Below are 14,968 nucleotides of genomic sequence, written 5' to 3' on the forward strand. Positions count from 1 at the left end.
CCCTCACACTCCCTCCCCCACCATTCTCCCCACCTTAGTTTATAACCACGTGTCTCAAGTTCTTTAGATTCTATATTTCCCCCACTATTCTCGTCCTCCCCCCATCCATTTTCTGCCTACCATCTATGCTATTTTCTGTGCCTTCTCCCCCCTTCTCCTCCTCCCATCCCCCTGTTTCTAACCTTCCATGTGTTCTTCATTTCTATGGTTCCACTCCTGATCCAGCTGTCCTCTTGGTTTGCTTTTATTTTAGGTGTAGTTGTTAATAACTGTGTGTTTGCTGTCCTTTCACTGTTCATATTTTTCATCTTCTTTTTCTTAGATAAGTCCCTTTAGCATTTCATATAATAAGGGCTCGGTGATGATGAACTCCTTGAATTTGGCCTTATCTGAGAATCACTTTATCTGTCCTTCCATTCTAAATGAAAGTTTTGCTGGATAAAGCAATCTTGGTTGTAGGTCTTTGGATTTCATGACTTGGAATACTTCTTTCCAGCCCCTTCTTGCCTGTAAGGTGTCTTTTGAGAAATCCGCTGACAGTCTGATGGGTACTCCTTTGTAGGTGACTGTCCCCTTATCCCTTGCTGCTTCTAGGATTCTCTCCTTCATTTTCATCTTGGCTAATGTAATTATGATGTGCCTTGGTGTGTTCCTTCTTGGGTCCAACTTCTTTGGGACTCTCTGAGTTTCTTGGATTTCCTGGAAGTCTATTTCCTTTGCCAGACTGGGGAAGTTCTCGTTTATTATTTGTTCAAATAAGTCTTCCACTCGTGGCTGTTCCTCTTCCCCTTCTGGTACCCCTAAAATTTGGATGTTGGAACATTTCAAGATGTCCTGGAGGTTCCTAAGCCTCTCCTCATTTTTTTGAATTCTCATTTCTTCATTCCTTTCTGGTCGGATGTTTCATTCTTCCTTCTGGTCCATTCCATTGATTTGAATCCCAGTTTCCTTTCCATCACTGTTGGTTTCCTGGACACCTCCCTTCATTTCAATTAGTTTAGCCTTCATATGTTCCTCTAATTTGTGACTATAATCTACCAGTTCTGTGAGCATCCTGTTAAATAGTGTCTTGAATTGTGCTTGTGAGAGGCTGGCAATTTTTCGGTCGCTTAGAGTTATTGGCTCTGGGACTTTGAGTTCTTCTTGCGCCATCTTTTGGGCTGTTCGTGCCTGTTCCGTAGCAGGATGGGAGCCCTAAAGTGTTCACTAGAGCAGGGCAACTAAGTCGCTGGGTTGTGACGTTGTATGTGGGGGCGGGGTCAAAGAGGGACAATGGCTTCCCTCTGCCGCCTGCCGCCACGGCCCCCACCGGCACCGCAGCCACCACTGTCACCAGGCCCACACGTTTTGTTCCACTGCACGCAAGTGTGCCACCGCTGTCAGCCCTCCACCACTGGTTTCGCCCCCTGGGGCCTGCGTGGTCCGTCTCACTGTACGCGAATGTGCGACCTTGGTCAATCTGCCCCACACCCCGACTGGTTCCGGGCTGCCTGTGCGCCTAGGTCGGGGGATCTGTCCTGCCCGACCCTGCTCCGCTGCTGGCTCCACCTCTCTTACCGTCCCGTTGAATGGTTCGGAGTTGTCGGACTTCCGTATAATTCCGTTTTCTGGTCTTTGGGTGTGTCCTATTTCTCCAAACCTTTGTTGTATTCAAACTTGGTTGTGGGAGAAGGCACAGTGTTTCCATCTATGCCTCCATCTTGGCGGAAGTCCCGAGATTCACTTTCTATCCCCTGCAGATGTGCCTGGTGGTGAGTTATTGAGCCTGGCTTAAGTGTTCTACAGAAATTGCAGTTGTGCAGGCAGAGGTTGGGCACCCCTCTCTCTTCCCAGAGGTTTGTATTCTGTGGTCAAGGGCACCTGCTTGGCTGTATAAAATCTCAGGTGCTTAGCTCTTGCCTGTCTAGGTCCCAGACTACTGGTCTCACAGGAGATTCAGACCCAAACTCTCCATTCTGCACGACCCCACAATCCATTTGCCTTGCAGAGTTCTTATCTTCCTGCCCAGCTGGATTAGTGAAAACATTTGCTAGCAGGGCAGCTGTACACGTGTGCAGGGTCCCTGCCCAGTCACACTTCACCCCCCCTTTTAAAAAGTCTCTATGTTGCACCCACACCACAGTGCCACATCACTAACCAGTGCATGAAGTCCTTATTGCACTCTATCTCCCCAAGAAGCAAAAGTCTCTCTCAGTCAGGGTTGGCCACAGCCTGCCAGTGCCTCTGACAATTTTAGGAGACAGAATTTCTCTCAAACTCTCCTGGTTGGTGCTGCACCTATGGATGTGCTGCTCGCTGTGTATGTGTAGCCTGAGTCTCCCAGTCTCCATATATCCTTCCAAGTCTCCTCAGATTAGGTTTGGGATTCCCTGTGCAGGTCCTGGACCCCCTGTTCTTGGAGGGGAGGGAGCAACTAAGTTGTGTTTTCTGTCTGGTCTCTCCTCTGCTACAGGTGCCTCACACAGGGTATTTCCCCTTCAATTTATAAAATCTCTTAGTAGATTGTGCAAAGCATCCTCTGTATTCCTTGACTTTAAAAAATTGTATCAGTTGAGGTTCTGTTGATTGTTCAGGTCACTTGTTGGAAGATCAGCTGAAAATCCATGCTGCGGAGCTAGCAAGTGGGCTCAGTTTCCACCTACTCAGCTACCATCTTTGGGTCTCACAATTTGTAGGTCTTAATACCTTCACATTCCCCCCCCACACACACACTTAACTCATAAAATGGAGAAATCTTTAAATACTTAGGGCTTTGGGTGGAGTACCGAGAAAAGTACTACTTCAGCAGAGGACAATATTAACATGTTGCTCTGATCTATAGGGGAAAAAATTAACCATAAACTTACCTGTCAATGAAGAAAATCCTCCCCGTCAATACAGAAAAGAAACAAAAGTGTTTCATTATTGAGTAAGCATTAAACCCGACTGTGATGCATTACAGGCAATCTGCTAATGAGATTGCAAAGAATAGAAATAAATACTAAATGAATGATAAGTTGTCCCTATGTAAGAGGACTTAAAACACTGTTTATTACATATTCTTCCATAGTTCATCCTAAATTCACCTGGTAATTGGAGCAGACACCCTTCTAGTTAATTGCCTTTATGTGAAGGAAAAAACTTCTCATATCTTTATGACAAGCAAGTGCTTACAGCTTAGAGCAAGGTACCTAGCTAATCTCCTAGTATGACATCTTCCTTGATATTTACATTTCAAATAGATGGCTCCTAGTCCCTTAAGAAAAAACAATCTGGATTATAAGGCTGGCAAGGAGACTCATTTAGTCTTTGAAAATATTTACATACATACTAAAGAGTCAGAAGAAGGATTCATAAATACTAGGTTTCTCAAGAAATTACTCTAAGAAAAGGGAAGAAGAAAATGTCTCTCCATTTTTTGCAACACAGAAAGTTCAATTTCATTTTTATTCATCTTTCCAGAGTCTACTTTACAAAGACTAAAAGCAAATCTCAAAAGGATCAAACTCTTTCCAAGTAACTTAACTGCTTCCCAGAAACAGCTAATAACTATCAAAAAATACAGAAAATTAAGTGTCAAACAACATAAAATGTACAATATTTGGCATTCAAAAAAATTTCCAGGTATGCAAAGAAGCAGGAAAATATGACTCATAACAAGGAAAAATATAATCAATAGAAAACCCAGAAATGGACGAGATGAATGGAGTTAGTAGATGAAAATATATGTCTGTAATATACAATATGCTGGGTGAAATTGAGAACAGATTAGTTACTTCAATAAAAAAGATTAGTGAATTTGAGAAGATAGCACTGAAAATTATTATAAAAACACAGAGGAAAAGTCTGAAAATAAATGAACAGGGCAATAGCGAGTTGTGGGATGATTGTAAGTAGCCTATGATCCCTAGGAGAGGAGAGAGCAAAGAAAAATTATTAGGAGAAATAATGGCTAAGATTTTCCCAGATATGATAAATATATAAATTCACAAATCTAAAAAAAAAATCAATGGACTCAAAGCACAAGAATCACAAAGAAAACTACAAGGCATGTCACAATCAAATTGCCCAAAAAGCAGTGATAAGAAAAAAACTAAAAAGGGACCAGAAAAAGACACCTTATATACATAGGAATAAATGTGAAAATGATACATATTCTTACTAGAGGCCATCTAAGTCAGAAAACAGTGAAACAGCAAAACAGCATCTATAAGGGACTGAAGATAAGACTGTCAATCTATGATCTCTATGCAGCAAAAATATTTTCCAAAAGGAGGAAAAGTGCAGTCTTTTGCAGATATGCACAGCTGAAATAATGTATCACCAGTGGATCAGTACTACAAGAAATATTAAGGGAAGTATTTCAGGCATCAAGAAAATACCACGTGGAAATGCGAATCTACATAAAAAAATGAAGAGATTGAAAAATGAAAAAAAAAGAAAAAGGAAAAGTAAACTATGTGGGTAACTACAGTTTCTTTTCTTATTTTAAAATTCTGTTGGATAGATAATTGAGAGTTTAAAGGGAAAAAAATAACAGCCTTGGCTGGTATGGCTCAGTGGATTCAGTGCCAGCCTGTGAACCAAAGGGTCACCAGTTCAATTCCCAGTCAGGGCACATGCCTGGGTTGTGGGCCAGGTCCTCAGTAAGGGGCACATGAGAGGTAACTTCACATTGATTTTTCTCTCCCTCCCTCTCTTTATCTCCCTTCCCCTCTCTCTAAAAATAAATAAATAAAATTCTTTTAAAAAGCAAAAAGAATAACAAAAAGGATATAACAGTTTATTACCGGGTTTATAACATATGTAGAAACAAAATGTATGAAAAAAATCACACAAAGGCAAGGAGAGGAAACACGGAAGGACACTGTTGTAAGGTTTTAATACTATATATGAACTGTTGCAATATTTCCTCAAGTTTGGTTGTGATAAGTTAGAGATGTGTATTATAAATCCTTAAACAGTAACTAAGGTAATGAAACCCAAGTTATATCTAATAAACCAAAAAGGATATAACATGGTTCTCCCATTAGTAGCATATACACTAAAACTGGAATGATACAGAGATTAGTATGGCCCTTGTGCAAGGATGACACACAAATTCATGGAGCATTCCATATTTTTACTTTTCACAACACCATGAAAGGAACTGGAGAGCATTATGCTAAATGAAATAAGCCAGGCAGTGCAAGACAAATACCATATGACCTTACCTATAAGTGGAACCTAATTAACAAAACAAACAAGCAAGCAAGCAAAAAAGAACCATAGCCATGGAAATAAAGAACAAATTGATAGTAACCAGAGGGGAGGAAGGAGAGGATAACAGGGGAAGAAGGGGAAGGGTCATCAAGGAACATGTATAAAGGACCTATGGAGAAAGACAATGGGAGGGGGAAGGATTTAATGTGGGAGGTGGGGGTGAGTAGAGCATGAAAGAGTAATAGGGGAAGATGGGGACAACTGTAACTGAACAACAATAAAAAAGGATATAACATGGAATTCCCCCCACAAACCCCATTAATACAAAAAGAAGGCTGAGCATACTTTCATAAAAGTTCTAGAAGAGAATATAGGCAGGAAAATCTCGGATATTCCACATAGTAATATTTTCACCAATATGTCCCCTAGAGCAAGGGACATAAAAGAAAGAATAAACAAATGGGACTTCATCAAAATTAAAAGCTTCTGCACTGCTAAAGAAACTAGCAGTAGAATGAAAAGGAAACCAACTGTATGGGAAAACATTTTTGCCAATGATCCATCAGACAAGGGTTTGATCTCTAAAACATAAAGAACTCACACAACTCCACTCCAGTAAAACAAACAACCCAATTAAAAAATGGGGAAAGGACTTGAACAGACACTTCTCCAAGGAGCATATACAGAGGGCCCAGAGATATGTGAAAAGATGCTCAACATCATTAGCAACCAGAGAAATGCAAATTAAAACCACAATGAGATACCACTTAACGCTGGTCAGAATGGCCATCATAAACAAAGCAACAAACAACAAGTGTTGGAGAGGATGTGGGGAAAAGGGAACCGTAGTGCACTGTTGGCGGGAATGCAGACTGGTGCAGCCACTGTGGAAAACAGTATGGAATTTCCTTAGAAAACTAAAAATGAAACTGCCATTTGTCTCAGCAATTTCACTGCGAGGATTATACCCTAAGAACCCTGAAACACCAATCCAAAAGAACCTATGCACCCCAATGTTCCTAGCAGCACAGTTTACAATAGCCAAGTGCCAGAAGCAACTTAAGTGCCCATCAGTAAATGAGTGGAAAAAAAAAACTGTGGTTCCCTTCTTTCTCTCTGCTGTGTAGAATTCCACTGTGTAAATGGAATTAACAGTTTATTACCGGGTTTATAACATATGTAGAAACAAAATGTATGAAAAAAATCACACAAAGGCAAGGAGAGGAAATACGGAAGGACACTGTTGTAAGGTTTTAATACTATATATGAACTGTTGCAATGGAATTTACACAGTGGAATTCTACACGGCAGAGAGAAAGAAGGAGCTCCTACCCTTTGTGACAGCATGGATGGAACTGGAGAGCATTATGCTAAGTGATGTAAGCCAGGCAGTGCGGGAAAAATACTATATGATCTCACCTTTAACTGGAACGTAATCAACAAAAGAAAAAAAACAAACAAAATATAACAGAGACATTGAAATTAAGAACAATTGAACAATAGCCAGAGGGGAGGGGGAGGGGGCAATGGGGGAAAGGGTTTTCAGGAACTACTATAAAGGACACATGGACAAAACCAAGGGGGAGGGTAGAAACAAGGGATGGAGGTGAATTTGGCTGGGGTGGTGGTGGTGGGATAATGCAGACAACTGTAATTAAACAACAATAAAATAATTTTTAAAAGATTCAGTTTTTAACATTTTAAAATGTGAAATATATTTGAGATTTAATATCTACACAAGTATAGATATTAAATAGGCACCTGTGTGTATGAGTTGTAGTTTAGGTTTGAACTGAAGATACAAATTTGAGGGTTGACAGTAGATGCTGTTTAAAGTCATGAGATCAGATGAGATGACCAAGGGAGAAGGTAGAGACAAGAGATGAGAAGATAACAAGACTGAGACCCTGAGTTCTGGCATAAGAAATCAGGAAGCCAAGAAGGAACTAAAAAGAAAGCTAAGAAAGAGTAGCCATGACATAGGGCAAAATCCAGAGCAGTGTGGTATCCTTGGACCAAGTGAAGAAATTGCTTAAGAATGAGGGAGTGATCAGCTGAGTTTAATGTTACCAAAGTGTCAAGAAAAGGACAATATTAAATTTGGCAGCGTGGTAATCACTGGTGACTTTGACAAGTTCAGTTTGAAGAGAACTATGGAAGATGGAAGCTTGATAAGAATGTGTTTAGGAAAAAGTGGAAGATGAATAATTTCCAGTTTACCCAATGGAGTGAATGCACTTGTGCCTATTCTTCCCACTAAGTATATTATGTATAAAACAAATATGAGAAGATTTTGAAAGATGAAGAAAGGAAAACAGACTAGGGACCTTGGAATCTGAGGAATGAATGACACAGTACTTGAGTGATATCAGTGGAGGCCTACTGGGGAGTCTGAATTTTGACCACCTCCCAATAGTATTGAGATGCCTCTCTTAACCTACCCCCCAGGGTGAAAATAAGGCAGGAAACATGGTCTTTCACTTCCAACTGGCAGTAACAAGGTGGCACCCCCTTCCTGACATGGTATCAGGCACCAGTTAAGAGAAGATTTAAATAAGATACAGAGTCTAGTCACATAACATCCAAAATGTCCAGGAAAGAAATGAAAATCACTTGTTAAAACTAGAAACAAAAAAATCTCAATTAAGAAAAAAATCAATCAATAGAAACCAAGACCCATATGACACAGATATTAGAATTATATGACAAGAATTTTAAAGCATTCAACATAAAAGTGCTTCAAAGAGCAATTCTGAACATGTTTCAACTGAATGAAAAAATAGTCTCAGCAAAGAAATATTGATAGACAATATAAGGGAGAATCAAATGAAAATTTTAAAACTGAAAAATACAATGACTAAAAATTTCCAGAACATGGTTCCAGCCAAAATGGAGGCATAGGTAGAAATACTTCACTTTCTTGTACAACCAAAAGAAGGATAACAACCAATTTAAAAATAGTATTACAACCAGAAGTGACAGGCAATCAAACTGCATGAAACTCCAACAACCAAGGAGTTAAAGAAATAGTCAACCTTTCTGGTAGGAGGGGCGGAGATGGGTGGAGCCCTGGGACAAGGCTGTGGACTGCATGGGTGAGGGGTTGCTGGCTGAATAGGAAACTAGTCACAAAACCTTTAGCTGTAAAATATTGTGGGGGTTGCGATGGTGGGAGAAATGCCCAGTCTAACAGGAGAGTTCGTTGGAAAGTGTGGCTAGAGCAGAGCAAGCATTGTTTCCTCTCTAACCCCTCCCCCACAGACAATATCACAATACATCAAAGAGGGTTGTCCTGCCCTGATGAATACCTAAGGCTCCCCTCCTTACAACATAACAGGTGCACTGAGACAGAGAAATATGGCCCACATGGAAGAACAGATTACAACTCCAGAAAAAGAGCAAAGCGACATGAAGATAGACAACCTGTCTGATGCAGAGTTCAAAACACTGGTAATCAGGATGCTTACAGAATTGATTGACTCCATTGCAAAATGGAGGAAGAAATGAAGGCAACCCAAAGTGAAATAAAGCAAAATATAGGGGGACCAACAGTGAAGGGAAGGAAACTGGGACTCAAATCAACAATTTGGAACAAGAGGAAGAAATAGCCATCTCACCAGAACAGAATGAAGAAACAAGAATTCAAAAAAAAATGAGGAGAGACTTAGGAACCTATGGGACAACGTTAAACATTCCAACATCCAAATTATGGGGTGCCAGAAGGAGAAGAACAACAGCAAGAAGTTGAAAACTTATTTGAACAAATAATGAAGGGAAACTTCCCCAATCTGGCAAAGGAAATAGATGTCTAGGAAACCCAGGAAGCCCAGGAAACCCAGAGAGTCCCAAAGAAATTGGACCCAAAGAGGAACACACCAAGGCACACCACCAATAAGTTATCAAAGATTAAAGATAAGGAGAGAATCTTAAAAGCAGCAAGAGAAGAAGAGAGTGTTACCTCCATAGGGGTTCCCATAAGACTAGCAGCTGATTTCTCAAAAGAAACCTTGCAGGCAAGAAGGGCCTGGAAAGATGTATTTGAAGTCATGAAAGGCAAGGACCTACATCCAGGATCACTCTCTTCATCAAAGCTATCATTTAGAATGGAGGGGCAGATAAAGTGCTTCCCAGATAAAGTCAAGTTAAAGGAGTTCATCATTACCAAGCCCTCATTATATGAAATGTTAAAGGGACATATCTAGGAAATAGAAGATCAAAACCTTTGAACAGTAAAATGACAACAAACTTATAACTATCAACAAATGAACCTAAAAAACAAAAACTAAGCAAACAACTAGAGCAGAAACAGAATCAGAGAAATGGAGATCACATGGAGGGTTATCAGTGGGGAGAAAAGGTACAGGGAATAAGAAGCATAATTGGTAGGCATAAAATAGACAGGGGAGGTTAAGAATAGTGTAGCAAACAAAGAAGCCAAAGAACTTATATGTACAACCCATGGACATGAACTAAGGGGGATGAATGATGGAGGGTTGGGGGTTGCAGTGTGGAAGAGGGATAAAAGGAGACAAAATTGGGACAACTGTAATAGCATAATCAATAAAATATACTTTAAAATTTCCCAAAATTTGAGAAAAGACATAAACCCACAGATTCAATAGCTGAGTAAATCACAAACAATAAACCCAATGAAATCCCCTTGAAGATACAACATAATAAAAATTTTGAAAACTAAATACAAAGAAAAAATATTGAAAATATTAAGTGAGAAATGACATCTTACTGAGAGGGTGGGGGAACTATTTGAATTAAGGAAGGCATGTTTCTCATCTGAAACCATGGAGGCCAGAAAGAGGTGACACAACATTTTTCAAGTGCTAAAAGAATAGAATTCACATATAAAGAGCACTTGAAATTGAACAGTAAAAGAAAACAAACAATTCAATTAGAAAGTGAATGAAAGACATAAAGAAGCATTTCACTGAAGAGGGTGTGTAGAAGGTAAATAAACACATAAAAAGATGCTCAACATCTCTAACCTTTAGGTAAATGCAAATTAAGGCTATGATGATATATCACTACATGCCTACTAGAACTGCTAAGCTAAATATGAACATGACAATACTAAATGCTGGCAAGGATGTGGAAAAACTGGATGTTTCCTACCTTTCTGATGGGAATGTGAAATGGTAAGACACTCTGGAAAACAGTTTAGCAGTTTCTTAATAAACTACAGATACATTTACCATATGACTAAGAATGAATTCAAGGTTCTGTATGAGAAGTAACAGATGCGACCCGTGACCAACTTGTGTCACTGCAATTGCTTTCTGGTGTTGGCCATCAGTGAGGAGGGATTTATTTAGAGCCTGGGGCCAGTGAGCTGAGAGGAGTGGTCTTCCTGGACATCCAACTATAGTTTACCAGATGATTGGCATGAAGCACTTCATCCTTGTCACAGCCATAATGAAGAGCATCATCTTGCTACAGTACCAGGACAGAAAAATGCTGAGCCTCAGGTCCCAGGACACCAAGCCCATTGAGGGGTACTGCATGGACTTCACAGAAGACAACATCTAGCTGGGTTTCAGGGGGTCTCCCGGAGACTGAAATGTCATACACCTGCAGGATGTACATATACCTGCGGGAAGCCAAGGACAGTTTCCAGGGCATGTGCTTGCTGTTGTGGGAAGAATGAAGGAAAGACGTCCATGTGAAGATGTTCTTTAGGGCCCCATGTGGGGGCCACCTAAGGGCGAGCAAAACTCAGTGGTATAGATGCCATGCTGTCACATGGACGGTGGCATGTGACTCCTGCTGCCCAATCAAGAGAAGACCTATCATTAGCTGCTGATACTTCAGAACCTCCCAACTACCCTGCTGTGTGCCTCAACCCCTGCCCTGTAAGATGTGGCCATGAACTGTCATTTCCCTGGCTTCTCAACCCCTGCTTTCACCTCAGCACTGTGGAGTGCCATGACCTGGACAAGAACATCAGCACCTAATGACCTGATGGAAACCCACTTGTAGCCTCATGGATGCTGCCGCTACTCTCATGCATTGCCCCCCCCCAATTTTTTGTATAAAACACAGTAAGGAGGGGAAGGTGAAGAAGAGATTGATGTATGCAATAACTTAAATGGATCTCCAGGACATTATGGTGAGTGTACAAAGCAATCTCAAAAGATCACATATTACAGGATTTCATTTACTTAACATTTTCAAAATGAGAAAATTATAGAAATGGAGAACAGATTAGTGGTTGCCAGGAGTTAGGATGATGGATGGAAGGGGAGGGTGTGACTATCAAGAGGGTGATGAACAGTTTCTATTTTGATTGTAGTAGTGGTTACACAAATCTACACATGTGATAAAAGGGCATTGAACTATTCACACACTGTACCAATGCCAATGTCCTGGATTAATTTTTTTAAATATAATTTATTGATTATGCCATTACAGTTGTCCCATTCCCCCCTTCATTCCCCTCCACCCTGCACACCCCTCCCCCACCATTCCCCCCCTTTCTTTCATGTCCATGTGTCACCAGTTCTTTAGATTCTGTATTTCCCATAGTATTCCTGCCCTCTCCCTGTCAATTTTCTACCTACCGTCTATGCTACTTATTCTCTGTACCTTCTCCCTCCTTCTCCTCCTCCCACTCCCCTGTTGATAACCCTCCATGTGATCTCCATTTCTATGTTTCTGCTCCCGATCTAGCTGTCCTCTTAGTTTGCTCTTGTTTTAGGTGTGGTTGTTAATAACTGTGAGTTTCCTGTCCTTTCACTGCTCATATATTTATCTTCTCTTTCTTAGTTAAGTCCCTTTAACATTTCATATAATAAGGGCTTGGTGATGATGAACTCCTTGAATTTGACCTTATCTGAGAATCACTTTATCTGTCCTTCCATTCTAAATGAGAGCTATGCTGGATAGAGCAATCTTGGTTGTAGGTCTTTGGATTTCATGACTTGGAATACTTCTTTCCAGCTCCTTCTTGCCTGTAAGGTCTCTTTTGAGAAATCTGCTGACAGTCTGATGGGTACTCCTTTGTAGGTGACTGTCCCCTTATCCCTTGCTGCTTCTAGGATTCTCTCCTTCATTTTAGTCTTGGCTAATGTAATTATGATGTGCCTTGGTGTGTTCCTTCTTGGGTCCAACTTCTTTGGGACTCTCTGAGTTTCTTGGATTTCCTGGAAGTCTATTTCCTTTGCCAGACTGGGGAAGTTCTCGTTTATTATTTGTTCAAATAAGTCTTCCACTCGTGGCTGTTCCTCTTCCCCTTCTGGTACCCCTAAAATTTGGATGTTGGAACATTTCAAGATGTCCTGGAGGTTCCTAAGCCTCTCCTCATTTTTTTTTGAATTCTTGTTTCTTCCTTCTTTTCTGTTTAGTTGTTTCTTTCTTCCTTCTGGTCCACTCCCTTGATTTGAATTCCAATTTTCTTTCCATCACTATTGGTTTCTTGTGCATTTCCCTTCATTTCAATCAGTTTAGCCTTCATATGTTCCTCTAATTTGTGGCTAAAATTAACCAGTTCTGTGAGCATCCTGATCACCAGTATTTTGAACTGTGCATCTGAAAGTTTGGCTATTTCTTAGTCACTTAGAATTATAGGCTCTGGGGCTTTGAGCTGTTCTTGAGTCATAATGTTTGGTTTGTTTGCACCTGTTATGTATGAGGGGCGGAGCCTTAGGTGTTCACCAGGGCCAGGCAACCCAGTGGCTGGGTTGTGATGCTGTATGTGGGGGTGGGGCAGAGACGGAGAAAAAATGGTGCTTTGCTCTGCTCCGCTCCACTCTCTCTCAGATTTCTGTCCCCTCTGTGGCTTCCCACAAGCAAATTGGGCCCCTCTGGTGCTGGTTTCTGGGTGTGTGGGCCCGTGTACTCTCCAGGACCCTGTGGGTCTCTCCAATGAACTCTCTGTGAGCCTGGGAGCCTCTCCCAGCCCCTCGACCCAGAGAAAGTCTTTCCAGTTGGTACTTTCAGGCTCTAATTCCTGTTGCTGGGGCCCTAGCCTGAGCAGTCTGTCTCACTGTTCACTCCTTCTCTTGGTTTATCTGCACGTGAATGTGTGACCGCAGTCAGTCAGCCGCCCTGTGCCCTCACTGGGTCCGCCCGTTGCCACCCCATGCCTGGGATCCACCAACCACCTCCGTCTGCCTCCACTCCTGGGTTGGTTGGTTGGAACGATCTTTCTAGCCTGACCCCGCTCCGCCACTGACTCTGCCCCTCTTACTGGTCTGGCTAAATGGTTTGTTATTGTCGGACGTCTGTACAGTTCAATTTTCACTGTTTTGGCTGTGTTTTTGTTTCTAAAACTTCGCTGTCTTTAAATTTAGTTGTGGGAGGGGGCACAGTGTTTCCACCTACTCTTCCATCCCCAATGTCCTGGATTAAATACTATACTATAGTTTGTAAGATGTAATTATGGGCAGTGGGTATTTGAGTGGAGTTTACAAAGGACCTCTCTGTAGTATCTTCACAACTTCCTGTGAACCTATAATTATTTCAAAACGAGTGTTTTTTTTTAGGAGAATGGGAACAGATAGACATTAAGTATAGACAATTCCAGTGAGAATTTTTCTGTAAAGAGAAAAAAATATGGGGTGGGCAGTGAGCAAGGGAAGGTGGCTCAAAAGACTTTTAAAATTTTTTCGTGGGAGCAATAGTAGTATGGTTGAAGGTGACAGGAAAGAATCCCTGGAGAGTAAAAAATAATTTATGGTTAATAAGTCAGAGGGGAGAGAGTTGTGAGAGAGGATGGGATGTAGTAAACAAGTGTATGTGAGCGGTGGCCTTAGCTAGAAGCAGGGATAGTTTGTCCATACTCGTAGCAGAAAAGGTTACATATTTACATAGATTTAGGTATGTGACTAGATGCAGTGGTAAAAATTTGTGGGCTTTTTTTCCTGATTGCCTCTTTTCTAAGTGAAATCAGAAGCAAGGTCATGAGCTGAGAGAGGCTTGAAGGCAGAGAAGGTATGAAATAGTTGTCTAGGAAACCAGAAGAGTAAATGGGCCAGGATAATATTATGTTATTTCCTGGCAACATGAAGTGCCACTTCAGGTTTGTGGTCTTGAATATAAAGCAAAGTGTCATTTTGAGCCTTTCTGTAGCCATGTCCAGCTTTGCAGGTATTGGAGGGGGTAGGAGTTATTGGTAATGACAAGATAAAGGCAAGTAACTGCAATTAGGTGGAGGACAAAACTGGAGGAGAGGGTTTCAAAGGCCTGAGAAGCTAGGGTGTTGGAAGGATCAGGTATTGAGATTCTGAAAGCACAAAGAATTAAGACAAGAATAATTAGAGAGTGTGACAGTTGGAAAGTTAAACTCCTTGAGAAACTGGAGGGGCACCTGAGGATCTATAGATAACAACCCCAAAGTAGGCTACAAATGCATGATGTTTACCCAGAAAGTATCCAGTCATGCAACATGAAAAATACAGACATTGAAGAAGATACAAGAATCATTGTACATAGGACAATGATGCCTTAGTCCCCTTCAAAGTAGGCACTTTGGGACCTCACACAGTTCTCCCAATCTCCATCAGCTGCCCCATTGTATTTTCCTGAATCTCATTGATGGTCTGAAGTCTCTTCCCTTTCAAAGGTGATTTTAGTTTTGAGAAAAGCCAGAAGTTGCAGGGCACCAGATCTGGGCTGTAGTGGGGCTGACTCACCTGGGTGATTTGATATTTTGCAAAAAAAATCTCTGCAGGAGATGTGATACATGAGTGGGCATGTCATTGTGATGAAGCTGCCAACCACCAGTTGCCCATAGCTGTGGCCTTCTGAATAATCTGAGTAGTTTTTTCAGAGGAAT

The 14,968-nt window shown here is 41.2% G+C and overlaps 1 non-coding gene across 1 annotated transcript; it reads left to right on the top strand.

Moving 5' to 3' along the window:
• The first annotated feature begins 4,999 nt into the window (after window positions 1–4,999).
• Window positions 5,000–5,103, top strand: LOC118994909 (U6 spliceosomal RNA). Its single transcript, XR_005068162.1, has one exon. It is a non-coding gene; the product is annotated as a U6 spliceosomal RNA (small nuclear RNA).
• Window positions 5,104–14,968: the final 9,865 nt, after the last annotated feature.

Source organism: Sturnira hondurensis, unplaced genomic scaffold, assembly GCF_014824575.4.
Source record: "Sturnira hondurensis isolate 20B ecotype Veracruz unplaced genomic scaffold, ASM1482457v3 Scaffold0009723, whole genome shotgun sequence".
NCBI lineage: Eukaryota > Metazoa > Chordata > Mammalia > Chiroptera > Phyllostomidae > Sturnira > Sturnira hondurensis.